Source organism: Trichosurus vulpecula, chromosome 1, assembly GCF_011100635.1.
Source record: "Trichosurus vulpecula isolate mTriVul1 chromosome 1, mTriVul1.pri, whole genome shotgun sequence".
In the NCBI taxonomy this organism is placed as follows: Eukaryota; Metazoa; Chordata; class Mammalia; order Diprotodontia; family Phalangeridae; genus Trichosurus; species Trichosurus vulpecula.
In genome coordinates this window covers 474,865,274-474,878,218 of record NC_050573.1, presented here as the reverse complement: position 1 = coordinate 474,878,218, position 12,945 = coordinate 474,865,274, and positions in this window count along the sequence as shown.

Below are 12,945 nucleotides of genomic sequence, written 5' to 3'. Positions count from 1 at the left end.
AGGGTGTGCACTGACAATATAGGGACTGATATAAAACTATTAGGAACAGAAGGGAGGGAGCAAAAGACAAGAATTCCAAGAGAGAAAGGTCAGACATGAGCCAAGGTCCCATGAGTTAAACTGTTAGTGAGACTGGAAAAGATGGGAACATGAATGAACAGTTCAGAAAAGGACATAATCCATTGAATTAATGCTACAAAATGAAGCATAGAGACTTGAAAATCTTTAATGAAAGAGAATACCAAAAAGGCAAAATATTTTATGTGATCTCCATAAAAACTGAGTTACAGCAAAAAATAAATACCAGTAATAATTTAGAAGAGAAAGAAATTCATTAAAGGAATGTTTATGAGAAGAGATAAGGATTACTAATAAGGTAGAAATTAAAAGTTAAAAATAAATATTCTCCACTAACATCTGTAATCCTTTATGACTGATGGAGAGAAAGGAATGAAGAAGTTATGGATACATTCCTACCCAGCCTGGGCTTGAAAGAAGAGAGGAATATTTGTTCTTTCAAATTGCCTACAAGGTTGTAGGAGAGTAGCCTGGGGAGGGATCTAGGATTTTGGCTCTCAATAAAGATGGGGAATTCTTGGAGTAACCTGAGACAGGTTTTAATGGAAGTAGAGGCTGGCAAAGGGTTCTGGTCTGTTTAGGGGGAGTGGATTTCTCAGAAAAACTTTTCTAAGCAAGAACTACACTTCCCAAAAGCAAATTCCATACTAATCCTATGTCCTGGCTATCATGCTCATGATAAATCTGGCTCCACCTAAGTCCAGAGCTGGGATCTTAGGTGTGATAGCCTCTCCAAGTGCCAGAGGTATTATCTTGGTGCTTTGTCTAAAATTCTTCTTCTTGGATGCCAAAGTGATGCAGAAATACATTTAAAAAGAACAAATAATAGAGGGTCCATCTGCTTTCTTCTTTCTATCTCATATCTCCATCATAAAATGAAACCTAAGGAGAAATTTCAAAAACAAAACCTTCATATAACTTACGTTGGGAATCTCCCCTACAGTGGTTTAATAGGATACCTTCTAGAAGACATATTCAGCTATTTATTTCTTCCTCCAAAAAAAAGAAATGTTTAAAGCACAAGACTCATAGTGTTCCTTAGTAAATACTTAAATCATAAAACAATAACTCAACACTATCATTGTAGGTTTTCTTAAAGACTTATGTTATTTTGGGACTATTAGATATATATTTCACTTTCACCTCAGGTCTGCCACGCAAGTGATTCATAAGGTCCAGATTGGCTAGCCATGTAAAAAATCTTCTTTAGTCCTTTCAGATTTGGCATGAGCTGCCAGTGTTCTGTTTCTCACCCAAGAAGTGTTGTAGTTATATGAATAACCTCTTGCTGAGTAGATGACATCAATTCTAGAATTCAGAAATTTTCTTATTCCCATTAACCATCAATGCTGGAAATTTTCAACTCTTGGATCATTATTTGTGATCTGTGTTCAGGGAAAGAAATACAAAACAGAAAGCAGTCAGAAAGTTCTATTTCACACTTGTGGAGATGAGCACAAGTTCTTACTGAGTTGTGCAGAGAGGAGAGAAATATCTGCTGCCCCAGTTGCTGGATATCTAAGTGACAGTTTGGAAGAGTTTCAAAAAGCAAAGGATTCAAAATAAGGGGGGCAGGCTAGGTGGTGCAGTGAGTAGAGCACCAGCCCTAGAGTCAGGAGGACCTGAGTTCAAATCCAGACTCAGACACTTGACACACTTACTAGCTGTGTGACCTTGGGCAAGTCACTTCACCCCAATTACCTTGCCCTCCCCCCTCCAAAAATAAAAAGTGGAATAAAAAAATCTGAGATATCCCAGTAACAATTTTTAAATAAAAAGGATAAAATTAAAAAAAAAACACACAAAATAAGGTTGGAGACCCATTACAGACATCATTCTAATAGCATAGCCATGGAGTGACTTTTTCTGAATGTGTTCAATAATTTTCAACAAAACTCTCAGTCATGAGGATGAAGGGATCAACTAAGAATAACAGTGAAATTTTAAGGGTATCAGATAATATTTTCCAAAGAAATTAGTTAATGCTTATATGTAATTTTTTGGAAGTTGGATCCAGTCAACAAAAAGGCTCTCTTACCACACCAATTGAATGAAAGAGTTAGAAGGGAATGCAAAGTCATTTAGTGTACTCTTTTATACAGTGAAAAAGATGTTATTTCTGGAGAATACATCACTAATGGTCATTCAGCTTTTGATTAAATTCTTCCCTTGTGTAAAGCCAATTAGTAAGTGAAAGATCTTTCCTGCCTATTGAATATGCTTCAGGTGGGTCTTCAGGTGGGGCCAACAAAGGGAGGTCTGATTACAGACAGGCCCACACCCTTTCACTAATTAGATGTGAGACACCAAGCTAGTTAAGCAAACTAGTTTGCTAGTGTGAGAAAGGTGTGAAGACCTCAGGGCCCTAAGGGGAGTTGCTAAGACCAGAGCCAATGGCATGTGCCTGAGTTCTAGTCAATCAGATGATCCCTAAGGACTGTATAAAAAGAGAGAACAGAACTTGGAAAGAGCAGAAACTGAGGACTAAGAGCAGAAGTGGACACAACGGAGCTGGAAGCAGTAGAACTGAGAGCAGCAGGGTTCAGAAGCAGAGAGCCAGCTTCCAGAGTGTTCAGAGTAGAGAGTGCTGAATGCAAGAGGGAGTTGCAGAACTTGGAGTCAGCAGAGCTGCAGGAGAGAGTGTTGAGCAGAGATTTACGATTCGTGAGTGGCCTTCTTAAAGGAGGGCCCTAGCATCAAGGGGAAGCACAAGTATGGCTTGGTTTCCTGCTATATTATTTTGTTATAATCTCCTTGTTACTATAGTGAGGTAGCCTTATCAGTTTTGGAATATTATTGCCACAATATTACACTGGGGGCATTGTCCCCCTTGAGTCTGATCTTTTGGAGTCTAAATAAATATTATACTTTTTCTGCCTTCTGCCTAAAAAATTCCTTATACTTTGCAATTCTGAAGCATTCAGGCATGCCCATGGTCCTCCACAAGGTCATGAATTTTGCCTTACTGATATACCTTGACAAAGATCATGCTTCAATGAAATTGTGATCTCAAAGATCTGAGAACCTTTCTTATGGAATTCAAATCATTGGAAAAGAGCTAGTTGTCAAAAAAAGGTCTCAAACTGTGTCAAAAAATCTCTTTCCTTAGAACTTTTATAAACTAGTACTAGATTTTACTCCTAGAACAACATAAAATATGCTGTTACCTTTCATACTACCAAATAATCATTTATGTCATTTGAAAACATTTTTTAAGTCCTTTTAGTCATGTCTTCTCAATTTCTGAATGAAATAATTAATAGAATTGTTAAAAAAAAGGTGGGTCATTTCACTAGCATGGTGAAGCATGAGAACCAAGTAATGATAAAACAGATAAGAGCAAATATGATTTGGTGACTAATAATGTTTAAACATAAAAATCATCTAACTCAAAATGTTTTTAATTTAATTGAAAGACTTTATGTCATTTTCCTCATTTTTTCTGTTCATTAGTGTCCATGGCTATTAATTTTAATCTGTCTTTTATTGTATAAGAAGCTTTTTAAAATTTAAGATATTACTAATGTTATCAGGATTTTATTTCAGAATGGGAATCCCTATATGAATATTTGTCTAAAAGATAAAGTGCTAGAAAATTCCCCTGTTATCTTTAAGTCCTTTAGGATAAACATTGTCACTTCAGGGCAGTATTGACTACTCTTTACTTTTTCCAGATTAAACATATTGATAATAGTATCATGTGTAGATACAGCTGATGAAATGCTTTATACAAAATACTTATTTCTATTTTTAGATTGAAGAGATGCCTATACACTATGGCCTTCTTGTCCTAATTGGTGAGTCATTGGCCTAGACCAACATTTCATGAGATACTCAAACTTCTCACTCTTCAAAAATTTCTGCTCCCTCACAATAGTCTTGCCCTGCTGTGAGTAAAATTGCTTTCTGTTGCCTAACCTTACCTTTACTTTCCAGTTCTCTTCTGTATTCTTTTCTCATTAGAATATGAGCTCTGCCAGGATAAGGACTGTTTGCAGGGTGCGGGTGGGTGGGTAGAGGGAATTTGTATTTGTAACCCCAGTGCTTAGAACTATGCCTAGTATATAATGAGTGGTTAATAAATGCAATCTGTCTGTCTGTCTGTCTCTCTCTCATTATTATCATCTCCAAAATCATTATAATAAAATCAAGGAGGAAATATGGGGAAGAAACATAATAGAAAATTTCAAATAACTTTTACAACTGAGTAACTATAACAACAACATTACCTGAAGCTACTGTGGCTATGTAAGGTCAATAAAAGCAGCACACGGGAGGGCTGCTAGCACAGGATCTTTGATCTGCTTTTCTAAGGAAAGCAACTTTAAGGGGTTTATAATCTCACTTTAATCAAACACATACATCATTCACTTAGTTCAGGGGGAAAAGTCAGAACCCTGAACTTCAGAGCAATAAAAACAGAAATTATAAGCAGAAATTATAAATGGAGAAGAATAGCACAAATCAACAGGCAGGCTTCTATCTGTATGACCATAGCAATACATACACTGTTTACCAGTGAGAGAAGCACCAACATCTGGGTTTTTCAAAGCTGGGGGGGTGCTCCTTGATGGATACCCAGAGTCTCATCTGGTTAAATAACATGCCACTCTTCCAGTGAGTGATACCCAAAGAAAAATGCTAATCTCCAAGTATATATACCCTTCTTAGGGCCCAAAGGCTTCACACCTAGTCAGCAAATGGGTATGGGCCTGGGACTTCACACCTAGTTAGCAAAAGAGTGTGGGACTGGGGCTTCACACCTAGCAAGAATTAATCAAAGGTATTTGATTACTTTAGTATTCTGAAAGAGAAAACAGTAAAAAAAAAAAAAGTCCCATCTTAATTACCATAACAGTAACATTTGACAACTAAGAAATAGCGCATAATCAAAGTATAGTAAGTTCTAATATGATGTGAAATGTTTATTCCTAAAAAAAAATCATGCTTTAAAACATAAATTGTGAAATAAAAACCACAAGGCTAAAGGGAAAAACAAAGTTGGTGACACACACTCAAAAACTTTCAGTGACAAATAAAAGAAACCAGGAACCTAGTAAAATGGTTATACTGTTACAGATATTAAACTGTTAAGAGATACATAAATACAACAATAGATACTTGAGATATCAGAACTGTAATCACCATGGATCCCCAGGCTGATGAAGTCAAAGGCTACAGGGCAAATGTGATTGGAGTGGAGATAAAATATCCAAACTTCCAGATCTTGTATGGAGATCAAGACATTTTTACAGTGATATATATACATATGAACTGGCTTTCAACTCTGAACAGAACTGCTTTTCTCAAAAATGCATTTGGCTCTTAAAGATACAGTAATGGTAATTGTATCTCTATTTGCTGAGGAAGAGTCCAGTGAAATAGGTAATGCAAAGAGATGACATACTAGGCTTTTTTACTCTTTGATTATTAACATTAATTTGTAGTAATTGACTAGTTGATACTACTACCAAGCATAGCACAAAACAAGTAGTATGTCCAGCATAGATTTTGCATTGATGCAAAATCTCCTTTACGTTGTGAGGTTCTTCAAATACTTCTTTGTAGATGACATTACATTGACTGCATCAAAACCCAAAACACTGCAGAATCTCCTAAATGAGATACATCCTAACTCAGAAAAGTTAGTTTAATTATCTGTAGAGGGAAAAGAAAAGGTGAAGAAATTTATGTTTTCCTTGATTGTTGCATACTGTTGGATGAACAAGCAATAAGATTATCAAAAAGTATGTATGAACTAGTATTACATAATTACTTAAGCACAGAAATAAACAGGAGCTGATTCCCTTTAGGAAAGTACATAGTTCCTTTTAAGACTCCATGTATCTGTCTAAAACAAAGGCTTACATTTCATTTTACTTTTAGTGATCTTATTTTTCATATCATCTACATTTCTTCTATCTACTCAAGACATCCCTTTTGAATAAAAAAAGAGAAAAAAAGCAGATCAGTAAAACTAATTAACACACCAACCACATTTAGCATTATATTCAGTGTTCCTCCCACCTTGGCAAAAAAAGCTACCATTCTCCCATTTCTTCTTCAGTACCAAGCTTGGTCATCATAAGTTTCATAAAACCTAGTTTTCATTAGTTTCTTATTAGCTTTTCCTTTGAAATTATTTTAATCATTCAATATATTATTTTCCTGATTTTATTTTTTTTCACTTTGTATTAGTTAATGTACAATATTTCATTGTATCCATCACTTCCAACAGTGTTGTAATATTCCATTTTAACATTAAGTATCACTTGTCCATTTCTCAAATGATGGACATCTATTTTGTTTACATTTACTTGTTACTAGAAAAGCGTTGCTAATTTTTTAATAATATATAGGATCTTTCTATTTTTAATCATTGACCAAGGAATTTGTCAAGGCCAACTTCTTTATATACACTCTTTATCCCATTACTCATTTATTTTACAACAGATTGCCCTGACAGCCTCACTCTCTCTAATATTTAAACTCTCAGTATCTATTGGTTCCTTCTCTGCCTAAAATCATATTTATGATTGTCCCCAACTTTCAAAAAATCCACTTTATTCTACCACTATTTTTTTAAAGTTAATTTATTTATTTTTAGTTTTCAACATTTACATCCATAAGTTTTAAATTTCCCATTTTTCTTCCCCCCTACCTCCACAAGATGGCCTGCAATCTGATATAGGCTCTACATATACATTCCTATTAAACATATTTTCACATTAGTCGTGTTGTATAGAAGAATTATAGCTACTGGGAGAAACCATGAGAAAGAAAGAAAAACAAAACAAAAAAGAAAATACTCTGATTTGCTCTGCATTCAGACTCCAGAGTTCTTTCTCTTGATATGGATAACATTTTCCATCATGAGTGCTTTGGAATTGTTTTAGGTCCTTGAATTGCCAAGAAGGGTTAATTAACTCTATCAAAATCAGTCATCGCAGACTATGGCTGTTACTGTATACAATGGTCTGCTGGTACTTCTCACTTCACTCAGTATCAGTTCATATAAGTCTTTCCAGGTGTTCTGAAGTCTGCCTGCATCCTTTTCTTATAGCACAATAGTATTCCATTACATTTATATATCACAACTTGTTCAGCCATTCCCCAATTGATGGGTATTGCCTCAATTTCCAGTTCTTGACTACCACACAAAGAGAGCTGCTATAAATATTTTTGTACCGGTGGGTACTTTTCCCATTTTTATGATCTCTGGGATACAGCCACAGAAATGGTATTACTGGGTCAAAGGGTATGCACATTTTTATAGCCCTTTGGGCACAGTTTCAAATTGCTCTCCAGAATGTTTGGATTAACTCCCAGCTCCACCAACAATGAATTAGTGTTCCAACTTTCCCACCTCTTCTCCAACATTCATCATTTTCCTGTTAGCCAATCTAATAAGTGTAATGTGGTACCTCAGAGTTGTTTTGATTTGCATATCTCTAATCAATAGTATTTCATGGAATTTTTTCACATGACTATAGAAAACTTAATTTTTTCCTCTAAAACTGCCTGTTCATATCCTTTGACCATTTATCAATTGGAGAATGACTTGTATTCTTGTAAATTTGACTCAGTTCTCTATGTATTTTAGAAATGAGGTCTTTATCAGAGACACTAGTCACAAGAATTCTTACCCAGTTTTCTACCTCCTAATGTTGGTTACACTGGCTTTGTTTGTACAGAAACCTTTAAATTTAATGTAATCAAATTATACATTTTGATTTTCCTATTGTTCTCTGTCTCTTGCTTGATCATAAATTCCTCCTTTCTGCATAAATCTGACAGATAAACTATTCCTTGCTCCCCTAATTTGTTTATGGTATCAGCCTTTATATCTAAATCGTGTACTCATTTGTACTTTATTTTGGTATATGGTGTCAGGTGTTGGTCTATGCCCAGTTTCTGCAATACTATTTTCAAGCTTTCCAGGCAGTTTTTGTCAAGTAGTGAGTTCTTATCCCAGAAGCTGGAGTCTTTGGGTTTGCCAAACAATAGATTGCTATAATCATTGACTACTGTGTCTTGTGTACCTAACCTATTCCACTGATCTACCCCTCTATTTCTTAGCCAGTACCAAGTGATTTTGATGATTGCTGCTTCATAATACTGTTGAAAATCTGGTGTGGCTAGGCCACTTCCCCTAGCATTACTTTTCATTAATTCCCTTGATATTCTGGAACTTTTGTCCTTCCAGATGAATTTTGATATTATTTTTTTTTCAACTTAAAGCCATCAATCTGTAATCAAGATGGGCCAATACACTACAGTAACTTTAAATGGAATTTCTCTTTCTATCTCTTGTTGTTGGACTTTGTTTGTAAAATATAGAAACACTGAGGATTTATATCTGTTTATTTTATGTACTACAACTTTGAAAGTGTTGTTTATTATTTCAAGTAGTTTTTTTTTTACTTGATTCTCTAGGATTCTCGAAGTATATCATCATATCATCTGCAAACAGTGATAAGTTAGTTTCTTCTTTGCCTGTCCTAATTCCTTCAATTTCTTTTTATTCTCTTATTGCTAAAGCTCATATTTCTAGTACCATATTGAATAACATTGATGATAATGGACATCCTTGTTTCACCCCCTGGTCTTATTGAAAATGTGTTGCTTATTGCTTATTGCTTATTGCTTTTTGCTTATTGCTATTACATATAATTCTTGCTGATGGTTTTAAGTAGATACTACTTATCATTTTAAGGAAGGCTCCATTTATTCCTATGCTTTCTAGTATTTTTAGTAGGAATGGGTGTTGTATTTTGTCAAGAGCTTTTTCTGTGTCTATTGAGATAATCATATGGTTTATGTTGGTTTTGTTGTTGATATGATCAATTATGCTGATAGTTTTCCTAATATTGAACCAGCCCTGCATTCCTGGTATAAATCCTACCTGATCAAACTGTATTATTCCCATAAGAAGTTGCCATAATCTTTTTGCTAATATTTTATTTAAAATTTTTGCATTATATTCATTAGGTAAATTGGTATATAATTTTCTTTCTCTGATTTGACTCTTCCTGTTTTAATTATCAGTAGGATATTTGAATCATAAAAAGAATTTGATAGAACTCCTTCTTCACCAATTTTCCCAAATATTCTACAGAGTAATGGAATTAATTGTTCTTTAAATGTTTAATAGAATTCACTTGTAAATCCATCTGGCCCTGAAGATTTTTTCTAGAGTGTTCATTGATGGCTTGCTCAATTTCTTTTTCTGATATGAGGTTATTTAAGTATTTTATTTCTTCTTCTGTTAATCTGGGCAATTTATATATTTGTATATATTCATCCATTTGTCTAAGATTGTCAATTTTATGGGCATACAATTGGACAAAATAATTCCTAAGTGTTGTTTTAATTTACTCTTCATTGGTGGTGAATTCAACCTTTTCATTTTGGATATTGTTAATTTTGGTTTTCTTCCTTTTTGAAATCAAACTAACCAATAGTTTATCAGTTTTATTGGTTTTTCATAAAACCAGCTCTCAGTTTTATTTCAATAAAGTTCAATAAGTTCAATAGTTTTTTTGGATTTCAAGTTTATTAATCTCTCCTTTGGTTTTAACTTTATAATTTGGTATTTAATTGGGGATTTTCAATTTGCTCTTTTTCTAGCTTTTTCAGTTGCATGCCCAATTCATTGATCTCCCTTTTCTCTATTTTATTCATGTAAGCATTCACAGATATAAAACCTCCCTCTAAGAACCACCTTCACTACAGCCCATCAGTTTTGGTATGCTGTTTCAGTATTATTCTCTTCAGTGAAGTTATTGATTGTTTCTGTGATTGTTGTTTGATATGCTCATTCTTCAGGATTAGATTATTTAGTTTCCAATTAATTTTTAATCTATCTTTCCGTGGGCCTTTATTACATATAATTTTTACTGCATCATGATCTGAAAAGGATGCATTTAATATTATTGCCTTTCTGCACTAGATTGTGAGGATTTTATGCCTTAGTACATGGTCAATTTTTGTGTATGTGCCATGTACAGCTTAGAAAAAGGTATATTCCTTTCTATCCCCAGTCAGTTTTTTTCAGAGGTCAGCCATATCTACCTTTTCTAATATTTATTTCATGTTTTCCTCTATTTTTTTCATTCTTTGAATTTTATGGGACTGATTCTTGATGTCTCATAGAGTCATTACCTTCCAGATGCCCAATTCTAATTTTTAATGAATTGTTTTCTTCAGTTGGCTTTTGTGCCTCCTTTTCCATTTGGTTAATTTTACTTTTTAAGGACTTCTTTTCCTCAGTGTACATTTTTTTCCATTTTGTCAATTGTATTTGAAAATTTTTCTTCTATCTCTTTTATTTGACTTTTAAAATCCTTCTTCAGCTCTTCCAAGAAGTCTTTTTGGGCTTGAGATGAGCTCATATTCCTCTTTGAGTTTTCAGATGTGGCTATATTGATCATGTTGTCCTCTACTGAATTTGAGTTTTCATCTTCTCTGTCACCAAGATATTTCTCTATGGTCACTGACTTGTTTTTATTCCTCTTGTCCATGTTGTTTGCCTGGTTTTTTTTGTCTTTTAAATTTGATCTCTGCTTCTGGGGCCCAGCAGGCACTGTCCCAGACTTCTTGTCCTGGGTGCTAGGGGCCTATTTACTGGTTCTCTGTGCTGGGGTCTCAGGTGCAAACAATTGTATGTTGTTGTGGTCTGGTATTTTATGTGGTGCTGAGATGGAGGCTGTGTGTGCCTGGTGTTGTCACTTGCCTGTTCCTCCACCTCAGGCTCAGGATCTCTTGCTGGTCCACTGAGGTGGGGCTTGCTGCTGGCCTGCTGGGACACCTTTAATCCTTCACTGGACCCCTTCAGCTGCAGCAAGAGGGAGCTTTATGGTTAATCTCCTCAATTCCTGAGCTAGAGCTAAAAGACTATAATCATTGCCAATTGTGTCTTGCATACCTAACCTATTCCATTGATGCACAACTCTATTTCTTAGCCATACCTAGTAGTTTTGATGATTGCTACTTTATACTACAATTTAAGATCTAGTGTGGCTAGGCCACCTTCCTTTGCATTTCTTGTCATTAATTCCCTTGATATTCTAGACCATCTTTCTTCCAGATGAATTTTATTATTATTTTTTTCTAGCATTGTAAAATAATTTTTGGTAATTTGATTTCCATGGCACTGAATGAGTAATTAATTTAGGTAGAATTGTCATTTTTATTATATTAGCTCAGCTTCACCATGAGCAAGTGATGTTTTTCCAATTATTTAGGTCTGACTTTATTTGTGTGAATAGTGTTCTGTAATGGTGTTCATATAGTTCCTGGGTTTTTTTCCTGGTAGGCAGATAACCAAATTTTTACAATATCTATAATAACTTTAAATGGAATTTCTCTTTCTGTCCTGTGCCTTTGGGCTTGGTTAGTAATATATTGAAATGGTGATGATTTATGTGGATTTATTTTATATCCTGCAACTTTGTTAAATTTGTTTATTATATCAATAATTTGTTTTTTACTTTATTCTCTAAGATTCTCTAAGTATACCATCATATCATCTGCAAAAAGTGATGGCTTTGTTTCTTCTTTGCTTATTCTAATTCCTTAAACTTCTTAGTCTACTCTTATTGCTAAAGCTAACATTTCTAGTACAACGTGGAATAACAGTGGTGATAATGGACATCCTTGTTTCAACCCCAACCTTACTGGAAATGCTTCTAGCTTATTCCCATTACATATAATGCTTGCCCTTGGTTTTAGATAGATGTTACCTATCAGTTTAAGGAACACTCCATTTATTCCTATGATCTCTGGTGTTTTTAATAGGAATAGGTGTTGTCTTTTGTCAAAAGCTTTTTCTGCATATATTGAGATAATCATATGGTTTCTGTTACTTTTGTTGTTGATATGGTCAATTATGCTGATAGTTTTCCTAATATTGAACCAGCCCTGCATTCCTGGTATAAATCTTACCTGGTCATGGTGTATTATTCTCAAGATAAGTTGCTGTAATCTTTTTACTAATGTTTTATTTAAAATTTTTACCTCTTGCTGGGACACCTTCTGTCCTGTACTGTTCCCCTTCCCCAGAGTGAGAGGGACCTTTCACATTAATCCCCCAAACTTCCTGGGCTACAAGATTGTTGCACCCCATCTTTCTGCTTTCTCAGTTGTTCCAGGCTTTTCCTGGGGTGATATTTTCTGGGTTTTTAGAGGTCAATAATGGAGAGTGAGAGCAACATACTTCCTACTCCACTATCTTGGCTTCTGGAAGTCCTGGCCTTGGTTCTTTACTTTTTCCTTTTTATACTGTTCCACTTATTTATTGCATCAGCTCTCAGGGGTTACATAATCATCCTTATGCATGTGACATTCAGGGATATATATCCAGTCTTACTCTCTCTTCTGAGCTAATTGTTGAATGGACATTTCTAATTGGATATCCCATAAGCATCTCAGGTGCAACTCATCTAAAACAGATCCTTTTTGCTCCTGAAACCATTCTCTGTCCTCATTCTCTGAAACCAACTCTTCTATCATTGCAAAGGATGTCATTGCCATGCCAGTCACTCAAGTTTATGAACTAGGTTTCACCTGCTCCCATTTCAATGTTCTACTCTTCTCACACAGTATTTCTGTTTGCATTTGGCAGTTTACACATTCTGTCCTACTTAGGTATTTCCAAAAGAGGTGTTTCCCTGCCTGACAACTTTTTTTTTGCACATGACATTCCATCAGCTGTTTTAGTGACTTTCTACTGGCTCCCCCCCATGCCTGGAATCCTGTCCCTCCTAATCTTTGCCTTTTAGAACCATTGGTTTCCTTCAAGGCTCAGTGCAAAGGTTGCTCTCTGAAGGGGACTTTCCCAGTCCCCCACCTGTTAGCCCCTTCTCC